The sequence below is a fragment of the Mixophyes fleayi genome, chromosome 9, assembly GCF_038048845.1.
Source record: "Mixophyes fleayi isolate aMixFle1 chromosome 9, aMixFle1.hap1, whole genome shotgun sequence".
NCBI lineage: Eukaryota > Metazoa > Chordata > Amphibia > Anura > Limnodynastidae > Mixophyes > Mixophyes fleayi.
The window spans coordinates 53,729,725-53,744,682 of NC_134410.1; the positions used below are offsets into that span (position 1 = coordinate 53,729,725).

Here is a 14,958-nt window from a genome sequence, read left to right on the forward strand (position 1 = left end):
ACCACTGAACTAGAGAGCTGAACAATCCTACCACATTTCACATCCTGAATATTAGTAAAAGGGTTCTCATTTTTTAGTTTTGTGTAGTGGTTTCATAGAGATGGTGGGCCTGATTCTTTAAGGAAAGTAAAGCAGTAAAAAAGTGTAACTTTGCACCTTGGAAATACCATGTTGCATTAAACTTGGGGGAGGGCATGTCTTAGATCAACTTTAAATTTCAGTGTATAAATAAAGCTACATGTGTGCTAAATGAAAAAACAGCCAGTTTTTAACTTATGTGCAAAATAATAAACTAATTTGCACCCATTGCATCGCAACATGGTTAGTCCAGAAGAAAATTTACTCTATTTTTGCCTTACTTTCCTTAATGAATCAGGTCCAATGTGTGCAGAACCAGTGAAAGCACCTTGGGCACCCTAGATGCCTTGATTGGATGATCACCAATGGGCACTTCACCCCCCCTCAGTCAACATTTCTTCTTGCCTTGAGTAGAGCAAGCAGAAAGAGAGGGGGGGAGGCATCTTCTGCTACTCTTTATCAGATAGGGAGTGCCTCATCCCAAGCCAATCTTTGATATGGAGGATCAGCAGCCTGCAGCTTTACAGCTAACAAGTGGCTGGCTGCTGCTCCTCCATTTCTCTGGCCAACATAAAGTGCTTTAAGCATATGATGTGTTTTAAACTTACCTTTCTCAGCATACATTTTTTTATATAGTATGCAGAATGACACTTATCTTAAGATGTGTGCAGATCGGCATGACACTGTTATTGTGGGGAATTTCTTAATGCATTTTACATCTACATTTTTTAAGTAAAATGTGTCCAACTCTAAATGAGACCTTTAATCTTAAAGCTAGTCTGACTCTGATGGTTGATTATGGCATTTGATGATGTCTTAAATTGGCAATAGTTTAAATAACAGTCAGAACTAATATAACATGCATTTTGCTTCAATGACAATTTGATTAATGTAAGAAGAAAATAGATTGAACATTCTAAACATGTTCTCAACATATATAAATAAAACAAGAGAAACATATTATCTATGTCTAATTCAATATAAATATTGATATAGCAATGCAAGTCTAAAATGTGAGTGTGTGTATTTATTAAAAAGGACTAGTATTAAAATATATTTGAAACCTGACTTAGTGTGTAATTTAGGGTGTGCGCACAGGCACATTCAGCCCCATTTCCTCTCAGATTAATCTGAGTTCCATACAGCTGCTGTTAAATTGAACAGAATAGAGTTCAAATGTAACTTTAAAAAGGATGAGTGGTTCTTATCATGATTACAAGGGTCATTTACACAGACACTTGAGGCAATACAAGGTAAATGTTTAGCAGAGCATATACAGAAAAAAATACTGCAAGCAGTGTCTATGCTCAGATTAGCGTTCACCTATTTAGCTATGTGGCCATGTGAACCGTACTTGCATTATCATAAGCCTTCCTATAAGCATCCCAAGGTGTGGAGGAACATGAACACAATTTGTATACACCCGTAAAATTCCCTGGAATATAGACATCTCTCCCTCCAAGGAAATCATATTGTTTATGTGTAATGCAAATCAATACCAACAGTTTTAATGGAAAATGCATTTCTGACATTTTTTTAAACTTGTATGTAAGCTATTTAAAAGGGATAAAAGCATTTTCTTTAAATTGAAGTGAAATAATAAAAAAAATACTGTCTTTGCTCTAGTGCAAAAGTTTGGCTTTTTGTTTAAGCTTAACAAACATTCTAACAAATGCTGGAAAAAATATCTAAATAATTAATGTCTCTTCACTTTGGAATACCTGGAGGAATATTCCCCTGTAATTCTTTGTTAGAAGTAATAGCTGCCTAAGAATCAGTGGAAAGTCAGAAAATAGCTTGTGGTCATGTGAACATTTTGATGCCTACTTGATTTTTAAATCCCAATTTCAAAGCTTTGAGTGTCTGACTCCAATAAAAATACATTTTTGACAGCTCTGGGCAAAGAAAATCAATTGGCTTTAGATGTTATGAAATTGATTTGGTTAGCTAAAACGTACTATAATGATAATTTTAACAGGGCTAGTTTGCTTCTAGGGACATTTTGTAGACTTTTTTTTTTCTAAGTATAAAGCATGTTTAAAGTTTATAAACATTTAACTAGACTGAGACAGATTTTTTTGTTAATCTCTAAAATTATTATTACTATTGTTAAAACTAATTTTACCACCACCACTTTTAAGAAACATTTCACACATTACAAATATAACATTTTTCATGTAAATGAATGTTCCCTGGGGCATAACTATAATTCCCTGTTCTCCAGAGTAAAATAACCTGATGAACACTTCTTAATACTTATATAATATAAGAAATATATACATATATCAATTGTACCTTATCATACCAAAATGTACACCAATGATTTTATTACATTCATTTGGGGGAAAACATTCCTCCAACCATCAACATTGCCTCAGAGCTTAAGGATTCCGTAGTATTCAATGTTCCAACGCTATCTGTGAAAATAAATAAATGTATTGCAATATTTAAAATGACCATGCTTTGTGCTTAACAATAATCTTTATTTACCATTTGCTTGCCAGGAACCAAATGCTTCTACCCAAAAAGCTCAGAGGTCCCGCTTTCCAATGTTTGGAAAAATATCAATTGCATGTCTCTTGGACCAATTGAAAGATTGGCTTTTAAGCCTATCTCTGAAACCCTGGGTTATTCTTGATAAAGGTTTAATACCGACTTTTCCCTTAGTTGATCTACTTTCATAACCTTTTCGAAAATACAGACATACTATCTATTGCGCAAATCCAAACCAGATTTCACAGAGTCTCCAGTGACTTTTTCAAATAACTCCAAATACACCACTGGTTGGAATTTCATTCTTTAAAAGATTCTAGTGTTATTCAGTCTCCTTCTTAATGTCACACTTTTACACAGAGAATATCACCGACTGGTATTAGCGCTACTAACCTGAGAGGCGCGGAGTCTAACACACCACCGGTGTTCACAAGGGACCTCCGCAAGGAGGATTGGGCTTGGCTGCGTGTGATGTGCAGGTCGCGGTTCTCACAGGAAGTCACCAGTGCAGCAAATAGGGTAGTCAGACAGGCCAAGTCGAAACCAAGGAAGTGAGGTACCACGGAGAGTAGGCAAGAGTAGTCAGGGACAGTCCAAAGGTCAATACCAGTGCAGGCAGCAAAGTACAAGAGAAATCCGGAAGAGAGGTCAAACAAGCCAAGGAGTCAATACACAGGAGTTCAGGAACAGGAATGCAAACTAAATGCTGGAGCAGGGCAGAACCAATACTCTGGCACTAGACAGGTGTCAGAGGCTGCTTTAAGTACTCTAAGGTACCTCCTGATTGGGTTAGGGAGATTTAGGCGGTTTAGACATGCTGGCTGCAGACAGGTGAGTAGAGATAGAGTTCTGCTGCTAGGCAACAGGACGTGAATTGCGGATAGAAGGTGTCCATCTCCGGCGCCTGTGGAGAGCGCAGAGATGGCACCTGACACTTGAGTTATTTCCAAATACATTCCCAGACAGACAGAGGGGGCATTTCATGTTGGTAAAATTGTATACTACCCCTTAAACAATGAAATACAATTTAAATCCAGCTGGGAAACTGATTTAAATATCTTCCTTCCAGATTTAGCCCCCCACACACACTATATATATATATATATATACATGGCCACACACACACTATATATATATATATATATATACATGGCCACACACACACACACACAGTGCCGTGTGTATGTGTGTGGAAAAAAACAAAAAACCAAGCTGCAGCGCCACCTGCTGGGCGAAGTTATACACTGACCTACTAAATTCTTAGTGTGTGTGGGGAAAAAAACTCAGAAAGGGCTGAAATTTGCTGCAGCGCACACCTGCTGGGCAGAGTTATACACTGACCTACTAAATTCTTAGTGTGTGTGGGAAAAAAAACTCAGAAAGGGCTGAAATTTGGTATACTAAGATGTTTTTAATTTGTTAATTTAATTTGTTAATTGTTAAAAGTGTTTATAAAGATTTTAAAAATATATATATATTTCTTGAAGAAGTGACAGTTGGGAGTGATTGGTGGTCGCCGGGGGTGACAGTGGGGAGTGGTTGGTGGTTGCCGGGGGTGACACAGCGAGAGGAGTGTGATACTCAGGACCGCTGAGAGAGATCCCTGTGTCTGGATAGAAATCTGGATAGATGTGGCGATAAAGATGAAGGATGAGGTGATGGAGAGAAATGATGAGGTGGTGACATGTGGACAAAACCACGTTAAAAAAGGGCGCTTGCAAAAACACGGTAACCATTTCAAAAATACTGAATATATTGCTTATATATAACTAAAATAAAACTAATGGACAAAACTGTACCCAATAGCTTGTTGTACCTTTTTAAATCATTATCCACTTTAAAAGACACAGTGAAAGAAAAACAGATCAAAAAATGTCCAGGATTATTAACAAGAAAAAAATGTAGATCTATACTGAAGGCAGTTTTGGTATACTTTTCCTCTGTTTAAAAACTGTTCAAAAACATAATTAAAAAAATGCCTGATTGAAAAGACCCTCAAGCAACTATATGGTACTAAAAGCACATGAAGAAATTATTTAGTCCAAGTGATCAGATGATGAATGAAACTGGGTGGGTTAGGTTAGATACAATTTTACATGATCTATGTGCACAATTGAACAATAAGGGTTTTGTTTTCCAGGAAGATATATAGTAAACAGATATAAGGGATGGAGAGTTATCATTTCAGTAAACAGGTCAGATTCAGTCATTTGAATGCCTTTTGCCCTGTGTAGGGACAATTAATAAAAACGCAATAACAAACGCACACACATCTAAATTTACAATTAGATAGATTAGGGCTTTGGTGGCAGAAGGTTAATGCAAGCTCTTCCCCAGCACAGCATGTATGCTATTCATTTTTCTTTTACCAGCAAAACAAATGAACAAAAGGAATGAAAAATGAATTGATGCTTATATAAGAAAATTATGGTTAGTGTTACTATACTCTACAGTCATGGCCAAAAGTTTTGAGAATGACACAATATTATTTTTCACAAAGTCTGCTGCCTCAGTTTTTATGATGGCAATTTGCACATACTCCAGAATGTCATGAAGAGTGATCAGATGAATTGCAAGTCCCTCTTTGCCATGACAAAGAACTTTATCCCAAAAACAACATTCCTACTGCATTTAAGCCCTGCCACAAAATGACCAGCAGACATTAGGTCAGTCATTCTTTCGTTAACACAGGTGAGTGTTGACGAGGACAAGGCTGGAGATCACTCTGTCATGCTGATTGAGTTAGAATAACAGACTGTAAGCCTTAAAAGGAGAAAAGGAGAGTGGTGCTTGAAATCATTGTTCTTCCTCTGTTAACCATGGTTATCTGCAAGGAAACACGTGAAATCATCATTGCTTTGCACAAAAAAGGCTTCACAGGCAAGGATATTGCTACTAGTAAGATTGCACCTCAATAGTATCATCAAGAACTTCAAGAAAAAAGGTTCAATAGTTGTTAAGAAGGCTTCAGGGCATCCAAGAATGTCCAGCACGAGCCAGGACTGACTCCTAAAGTTGATTCAGCTGCGGGATCAGGGCACCACCAGTGCAGACCTTGCTTAGGAATGGCAGTAGGCAGGCGTGAGTGCATCTGCACGCACAGTGAGGCAAAGACTTTTGGAGGATGGCTGGGTGTCAAGAAGGCCAGAAAAGAAGCTACTTCTCTCCAGGAGAAACATCAGGGACAGACTGATGTTCAGCAAAAGGTGCAGGGACTGGACTGCTGGGGACTGGGGTAAAGTAATTTTCTCTGATGAATTATTTTTCAGATTGTTTGAGGCATCTGGAAAAACGCTTGTCCGGAGAATAAAAGGTGAGCGCTACCAACAGTCCTGTGTCATGCCAACAGTAAAGCATCCTGGGACCATTCATTTGTGGGGTTGCTTCTCAGCCAAGGGAGTGGGCTCACTGACAATTTTGCCTAAGAACACAGCCTTGAATAAAGAACGGTACCAAAACATCCTCCAAGAGCAACTTCTCCCCACCATCCAAGAACTGTTCGGTGTCGGACAATGCCTTTTCCAGCATGATGGAGCACCTTGCCATAAAGCAAAAGTGATAGCTAAGTGGCTCGATCAAAACATAAAAATTTTGGATCCATGGCCAGGAAACTCCCCAGACCTTAATTCCATTGAAAAAAAAGGAGTCACAGTTTTAAACAGGCACTCTAATGAAGGATGCAGCTCTTATTCCTCCTGATATATCATACCCAAAGATATATTGAAAGAGTTAACTATAGAAATCAAAGGATACAGGGATAATCTAGCGCTTCCTTTCAACAGAAATAAATGTACTATATGATTTATAATATACCAGGTAATATAATATAAAGAGATAATCTGACTTTTCTAGTCCATATAACGGAAGTCTTTTCCAATGTTGTATATCTAATCAGTAAATTCCTCCGTCACTCAGTCAGTTCCTCCGTCACTTTTTCTCTGAATCAATATACAATTAGATTTCAGTGTAACTCTCCGATCTGCCGCCTCTGTGTGTGGGGTATGAGAGATTTTCCAATCTGTGTTCTCCCATGAATCAGGTATCAACAACCATCGACACCATTTATTTATATAGCACCACTGATTCCGCAGCGCTGTACAGAGAACTCATTCACATCAGTCCCTGCCCCATTGGAGCTTACAGTCTAAATTCCCTAATATACACACAGACAGAGAGAGTGACTAAGGTCAATTTTTGATAGCAGCCAATTAACCTACCAGTATGTTTTTGGAGTGTGGGAGGAAACCGGAGCACCCAGAGGAAACCCACGCAAAAACGGGGAGAACATACAAACTCAACACAGATAAGGCCATGGTCGGGAATTGAACTCATGACCCCAGCGCTGTGAGGCACAAGTGCTAACCACTTAGCCACCGTGCTGCCCAAACACATGGCTGCATTGGCCGGGAATCGAAACCGGGCCTCCCACGTGGCAGGTGAGAATTCTACCACTGAACCACCAATACAATATGTGGAAGGTTCTCATATATATCCAGGGCGATAGTTATATACACAAAAAGAAACGAGAAATAAGGACAAGCATAGCGTAATTACGCATGTACAAATGAAATAACTTGTGAGTAAAAGTATATAAACTCACATTTAATATATAACATCAAACTGATAAAAACATATATAAATCCTCACACTGTAAGAGTAGACTCATACCAGATGGAAAGTGGTAATAGGCATCCAAAGAAGAGGCTAACACACCTGGGTTGCTGCCGTCTTTATGAGTTTTTCCTAGAGTGAGACTCCACAGGTGAACCTGCAATACACCAAGCTATGTTAATCTGTTAATAACCTGGGCGAGCTTGGTGTCCTGGATGTGCTGATGACGTGATGTTTATTTGGCGAGGGGATCTTCTAAGCTTAGACTCTTTTTGTGAATCTCTCAATAAGAACAACCTTAATGTAGATGTTATGATCTGCCTTGTTTCTTTGTGTGCATTTTTGTTATGATCTGCCTCATTTCTTTGTGTGCATTTTATCCTGTGTAATGATATGCCTTGTTACCCTGCAGTATCTGTGATTCTCCAGAGGAGCTGCTGTCCGGCCGTTCCTCTATCAGGGGTTTACTAGCACTGCTAGTTAATTATCCACACCTGTCTGTGGCCTATATATGCCTGTCTTTTCCTGAAACCCTTTGCTGGTCATTGAAGTTCCTAGCCTGCTCATGTGTCTGTTCCTGGATTACCTGCATATGTCTCTGTTCCTGGTTTCAGTTAAGGCTTGCTGCATTTCATTATTATTTACCTGATTGTTTGCCAAGATCTGGAAATCCATTGTTCCATTCAGCCTGGACTGTTTACTGTTTATTTGCCTACCCTGGACTATACTTTTCTGCAATAAACAGTTTAAAAACTTCACATTAAGTGTCTGGCTCCATGGCTGTAATTAAGGAATTGGTTTTGTACAGAACCCTAACAGAATGACCAGTCCAAATAGAAAGCCTTGGAGTCATGTGAAAAATCCCTGCTTCAGATTTCTCCTGGAACTCTCATTGCAATTGATTTCATTTGTTTTCTCCTTGCAAACATGTCTGCTCTACAAATGGCTGAACAGTCTCTGCTATAGTGTCTACAAACGGACATAATTCTGTTACGCTCTTAGCTGGCTCAATTTTCTGCTATACTTTTGGACCCACTCAGGAGACTATCAGAATCTGTTTCTCTGAAATCCAATTCCGTTGATTTGCTTCAGCCAACTCTGTCTGCTGCTGAATCTGTGCTGCCAGCACCTCTTAATAGTACTATGACAAATTTGCATTTAACTAACAACTACAGTGTAACAAATGCCCGGTTCACAGGTGGTCCACGCCCCCACCTGACCAAAGTGGAGCGACAGCGCAGAATAACCAACAAACTGTGTCTCTACTCTCCAAGTAATATACACTTCTTACAAGCCTGTCCTCTCCGCAGACCACGACAGCTTACCAAACCATCTTTTGTTGTTACTTCTCCACATTCTGGATTTGTTTAAACTTCACCTGTTCTGCTCCCTGGGATGAGACCCAATCTACCAACCCCAGTTACCAGTCCCCAGGTGCCAGCCTCTGTCTTCTGTCCCGAGGTGCCAGCCTCTGTCTCCTGTCCCGAGGTGCCAGCCTCTGTCTCCTGTCCCGAGGTGCCAGCCTCTGTTTCCTGTCCCGAGGTGCCAGCCTCTGTCTCCTGTCCCGAGGTGCCAGCCTCTGCCTCCTGTCCCAAGGTGCCAGCCTCTGCCTCCAGCTCTGAGGTCACATCATCTGCCTCCAGCTCTGAGGTCACATCATCTGTCTCCAGCTTGGAGCCTGCTGCCACTGTGTCCAGTCCTGAGCCTGCTGCCACTGTGTCCGGTCCTGAGTCTCTTGCTGCAGCCGTTGCACCCGAGTCTCCTGCCACTGTGCTGTCTGGTTCTGAGTCTTCAGCCGCTGCCTCCAGTTCTGAGTCTTCAGCCGCTGCCTCCAGTTCTGAGTCTTCAGCTGCTGCCTCCAGTTCCGAGTCTTCAGCCGCTGCCTCCAGTTCCGAGTCTTCAGCCACCACTCTGCCTGCTACCCTACAGCCCTGGTTAGTGTGATAGGCCAGAGGGGATCCATCTACAACAACCCTGATCTATAGGAAGAGGTCAGGAGTATCAGCCCAAGTGTTCCAGCACAGGATTACACTAGTATTGACAGTTACCCAGAAGGAACGTGGTTCTGAGTGCCATAAAGGAGATCAGTGGTGGCAGCACGCTCCTTCTACTGCTGTAGGAGGGGCGTATTCGGAATAATGAAAGGGGACATTGGAAAAGTAAGTGCAGCCAGTTCCTAGAAACAAAAGACAGGGTGGCACAGGCGGTCCATCCTGTCCCAGATTCTGTTATAGAAATTCTCAACTGGACATTGCTAGACATTGCCGCGGATGCTTCTTTGACAGCGCCGCGGCTGCTGTATAGGACAGCGCTGCTGAAACAGAGCTGAAATGGAGCTGCTGCGCATGCGCGGGTGCATGCACAGCAGCTCTCTCGTGTTTTTGGTTTTTTTTGGTCTGACAATCCTGCGTGCGCCCCTGCAAGGGTTGTGCATCTCCATGCTTTATTTATGTATATCTGGTCCCTGGCACACATAAACTAATGTAAATAAAAAATAAAAATTTAAAATGTTGACTCTTTAATTTGAATCTCAATTCCCCTTTACCATCATTAGTTATACATTACATAAATGAGGGTAGATTAGCTGCATATGCTGTTATAAGTGGCACTTTTACTATACAATAAGATATTTACTACCTATTTAATTGTTACATTAAAAATGAATTTGGCTCTCAGAAGCGGAGAAGTTTGATTTTTTTAAATCTGCAATTTTAATAAATTGACTATTCCTGCAATTTATTAACATGTGAGTTCATACATTTTCCCCAGTAATAAAATTTAATTATTACATTAAATAGTGCATAAATAATGCAATAACAACAGCAATCATCTTCAGGAGCAGCAGCATCAACATCCACATGAAGGCAATATTTTCCTCCAAAACTAGAATAAGTAGTGTTATTGCTAACAAAAAAGTGCCATGAATTTAGTGACTGATAGCTTCAGAGTGTACATCTGGATCTGGGATTCTTTCAATGATCAATCAATCTCAGTGAAGTTCCATTGGGCTAGTATTTCTAACCCGCAGGACCGCTCATTCTTTCACATACAGTCACAATAGCAATAACTTTTTAAAGGGCATAGGTGGTTTAGATCTTACAAAGTGTTGCATAAACCATACTATACTTATACACAAATGCCAATTGGCATTTGTATGAGAAAACTTTAATGATTTGGTAGCATTAAATACCTAAAAGGACAACATTTAATGAGCAACTCATATCCAATAATGTTTAGCTCCAATTGTTTGCAGTTGGAGTCAATCATGTCATGTAAGACATAATTAGTCAAATCAATTATTATTTGCATAATATTATATTTATAAATAAATATATTACAAATTGCCAATTTATCTCTATTCTAATTATATATATATATATATATATATATATATATATATATATATATATAATTATTTACAATTACATGTTAATATTATTTTAAATGAATACTATTTCTTAATTCCTCTTGTAAATGTATACAGTGGGAGAACCGCTTTCTTTTAGACAATTTACATTGAGCAGCATCCGCCTCTAACTGTGCCACAATTCCATAGGTATGCGCAGTAGTGCAATGTTATTCAGTGCATTCTCTGCAATGTGTTTGACACACGCTAAAAAGAGAAAGGCTTTATCTGTAAATAACACAATTCTTGACATTTCAGTTGTGTGATAATTTTAGTTTACACTGCACCTTCTAGCCAGAAATTTAATTTAGTATTCCACCAAAATAGTCTTTAAAATGTCAAAAGATTATTCCATGCAGAAACTGCTTCTATAGCACTGTTGTCCTATTTGCCTTTCAAACACTGTGTGTTTTAAATCTTTGAGAATAAACCAAAGGAACAGTAGTGTGACCTCAGTAGACTTCTTTTTTGCATTGGAGGTATTATTTCTTCATGAAATGGAATCTTCAAATCTTCTCCCACAAAACCTTTCATAGGATCACAGTCAAGTGACCTTTTACCTTTTTCCAACCAATTTAAAGTTTTGTCTCTGATTTTATAGATTTTTAATCTAAAAGTAGAACAAATCTTAAAAACCTGACATTTTACACATTTCAGAAGAAATGAATAGCTGTTTTTGCACATTTTCCTGTAAAAGATGTAAACCTGAAACAGCATTTTTTTATTTTTATTTAATTTTAGTGGAGATATAAATAAGTATTTAAGTCAAGGATGATAAATATGTTTGTTTAAGCAACAACACAGTATTTAAAGTGTGGGTAAGCAATACATAGTATTTTATGCCCATTTGCAGTAAAGTCACTTGTTTGACCATTTACAAAAACAGATTTTGTTATAGAAATTGTCAACAGAACAAGGCTAGAGCTTGAAAGCAGAATTCGTAAAAAAAAATCTATGCTTTGTTAACAATAAATAGCATCATTTGTAACCCCAGGGCAGATTAGAAAAGGAGCAGAAATCACACAAGGTATTTTTTTTTTAAACAGCTTAAATATTTTGAATCACATTTGCATGTTTTTATTATAATTTTGCTATACTTGCGCAGAAGTGATACCAGTGACAAACAAAGTAGACATAGTTTAAACAGTACTTTGCTACAATTTATTTTTTTAATGTAACTATGGTGTTTGGGCTACATTTTTTCGCAAGAAAAATGACTGCCTTCTCTTCAGGTAATATAGAAGCTGTGTAGTGCTCTATAGGCATTGTTGTTTCCCATGTTTAAACAACAATTGTATAGCATATTATATTATATTTAAAAATCTAGCAATAATTTGCTATTTTTTTCCTGTCTTCACAAAATACATTAAATGCTACTCGGTTTTATAAATATAGCTTAAAATATCCGGTGTTCTCTGAAACCAAAAATAGCCAAATAACCCTTGCACTTTATGAAGCTTTTTATGTGTATTTAATTAACTTGAAATTGACCAGTGCTGTATTTTGCAGGAGTTTGCATGTTCCTAGTAATCTGTGGACTTCCTGAAGTTCTTTGGTGTTTGAATGATATTAGCATAGTTAAGTCTATGTAATTAATGAGTGTCCAGTGCTTGAGCTTGACAGGGCTAAAAAATCATTGCAGTTAATGAAACACTTTGAATGATATTAGCATAGTTAAATCTAATTAACAAGAAAGTGCCTATTACTCTACAGTACTGGAGCTAGAAAGGGCTAAATAATCCTTGCACTTCATGAATGTTTGTGGTATTTAAATATAGCAAACATAGTTAGCTATCCTCTATTAACAAGTAATGTCCAGTGCTCTCCAGTAATAGAGCTAGAAAGGGCTACATAACCCTTGCACTCTATCAAGCTCTTTAGTATCTAAAATATGTTAGTGTAGTTAAATTTACTAATGTAACATGAGGGGAAAAGGGCCAAATGATCCACTTAATTTTTACATTTAACTTCTGGTTGAGGTTTATTTTAGTGAAAAAGGTAAATGAAAAAATATAAGGCAAGTACCTGTGATTAAATACAATATACTTCAACATTTCTCCACTAAAACTTGTAACCGAATATCACTTATGACAACATTAAGACCATTGTCTTTATTTATGCTTTTTTTTCTAAAATACTGCTTATTTGACTTTTTAATAATGTACTATATAAACCACATTATTAAGCGGACATCAAGGCTGACCTTATTTTAGATACAATTTTTTAATTTTCAGTTTTTTAATTATATTGGTTCATTTGTGAACATTACAATGCAGTTCAAACGTGTCCCACTGAAAAAAGTGGCTGGTTTTTCGATTACTGCCACCTGCAAGGTGATGTAGCACACAAATTCTTGATAGCTTGTTTGTACACTGAAATTTAAAGTTGATATTTGTGTGCTACATGAAAAAACAGTCAGTATTTAACTTAACTTGTCCAAAACAGAATACTAATTTGCACCCCTTGCATTGTAACATGGTTTTGTCCAGGAGGCTGAAATAAGAAGTTTCTTAAGTTAAGATCCTTAATGAATCAGGCCCCTGGTTATTTATTTTTTCGAACTGGGTAGAGAGTAACACACATATTGATCTCTGGGAGAATTGCTCTATCCTTGCTCTGAGACATTTCATAATTATCACTGTTTTATAAATATTACATTTACGAGATTGGATAGTCCTTGTTCACTATTTCAGCACAATTTTCCAAGTCCCGAATACTAGTTATGATGGTTGAGTATGCAAGCTAAAACAAGTATTTGCAATCATTAGCAACTGTAAAAATGTCTGTTATGTACTTTAGACATTAAAAACACTCTAATAAATGTTTTTCTAAAAAGAAAATATTTTTTTTGTAAATGTTCATGTATAATCATAAGTGTCTATAATATTGACATGTAACAATATTTGAAAATATATTTATTTCTGTGCATTATGTTGAAATTTTATATTCAACATAGACATTGTATTTATCCTGCAGTGTCTGGTCTAGTAGAGCAGAGTAAACCTACTACCCTAGTCATCACCACATGTATTTTTAGATCCATTCCTTGTTGACTTCAGGAGTATGCAGGGACTATTTACATGCAGTTTCACAATGTGCTCAGTATGCGTGCCTTAATAACTCAGGTACCAAAATATTGTGCTTAGTACTTTGAAACTGACTGTTTCTTTTCTTTTTGTATGAGCTTTTGAAGCTAACTGTGTTGGGAAATGGCCACACAGTCAGAATAACATCTACCACTGGCCCAAAAATCTGTAAGGTTAAATGGACTGTCACCCCAAGGCCAGTTCTTAAATGTCGTCCGGCAGGCTGGGGAAGGACACATGGGGAATTAATAAAGATGGGACAAGAAGTATTGGACAGCTGGAAGCCCTGACACGTCACAAAAACATGGAAGGGGTAAATTCCATGAGGGACAGAGTGCTATCCTAGATCTGGAGGTGGGAAAGGCCAATTAGTATCCATTGTCTTCCACAGAACTAGGCCAGACATTTTGGCAGGTACACAGCAGGGGTGCCACCGTGGAAGAGCAGCTCATCTACACTCCCACACCAACCCCTTGGTCCAGCACCCACAAATGTTCAAGAAGGAGAGACTGAAGGGTTTGTCCAGGGAGGCGAGAACACAGTGGAAATTTGACCCTGGATATAAGGAGTCACTCCAGGGGTGAGGTGGTATTCATGCTGTGGATTGTTTCCTGGAAGGTGCAAGGCTGACTGGTGTTGAGTTTCTGTTTTCTACCAGCAGACCCAGTGATCAGTGATCATCGTTGCTGCTACACCTTGGGACTTGTCATCACCTCACTCCATCGGAAGATACTCACCAGGTTCTGGATAAATTAGTGCACCCACAAGAGTGCGGAGACTGATACTCAGAGAGCGTAGAGAGATGGCTGAATGACCGGGATGGTGTATGGGAAATCTTGCTGGGAATCATATTGACTCTGGTGATCCTCTGGCCTGTTGTTTAAAGTGTGCATTTATATATTCTAATGTGTTACTATGCAAATAGTAAAGGATATTTTGTATCTTTCATTCTCCTTTTTGCCTGCGTGATTTCTGAACCTAAGGGGGCCGGGAAACCTAGTGAACTTCGATTCTAACAACCCGCTATCATCACACTAAGCATGGTGGGCCTGATTCATTAAGGAAAGTAAGGTAAAAAAGGAGTACATTTCCCCTGGACAACCATTTTAGAATGCAAGGGATGCAAATTAGTTTATTATTTTGCATGTAAGTTAAATACTGATAATTTTTTCATGTAAGACACAAATACTTGATAGCTTTATTTTTACACTGAAAAATAAAGTTGATCTAGGACATGCCCTATACCAGTGTTGGCTAACCTGTGACACTCCAGGTGTTGTGAAA

At 38.4% G+C, this 14,958-nt stretch overlaps 1 non-coding gene across 1 annotated transcript; it reads right to left on the minus strand.

Moving 5' to 3' along the window:
- Positions 1-6,966: 6,966 nt before the first annotated feature.
- TRNAG-GCC (transfer RNA glycine (anticodon GCC)) lies at positions 6,967-7,037 on the minus strand. Its single transcript has one exon. It is a non-coding gene; the product is annotated as a tRNA-Gly (tRNA).
- Positions 7,038-14,958: the final 7,921 nt, after the last annotated feature.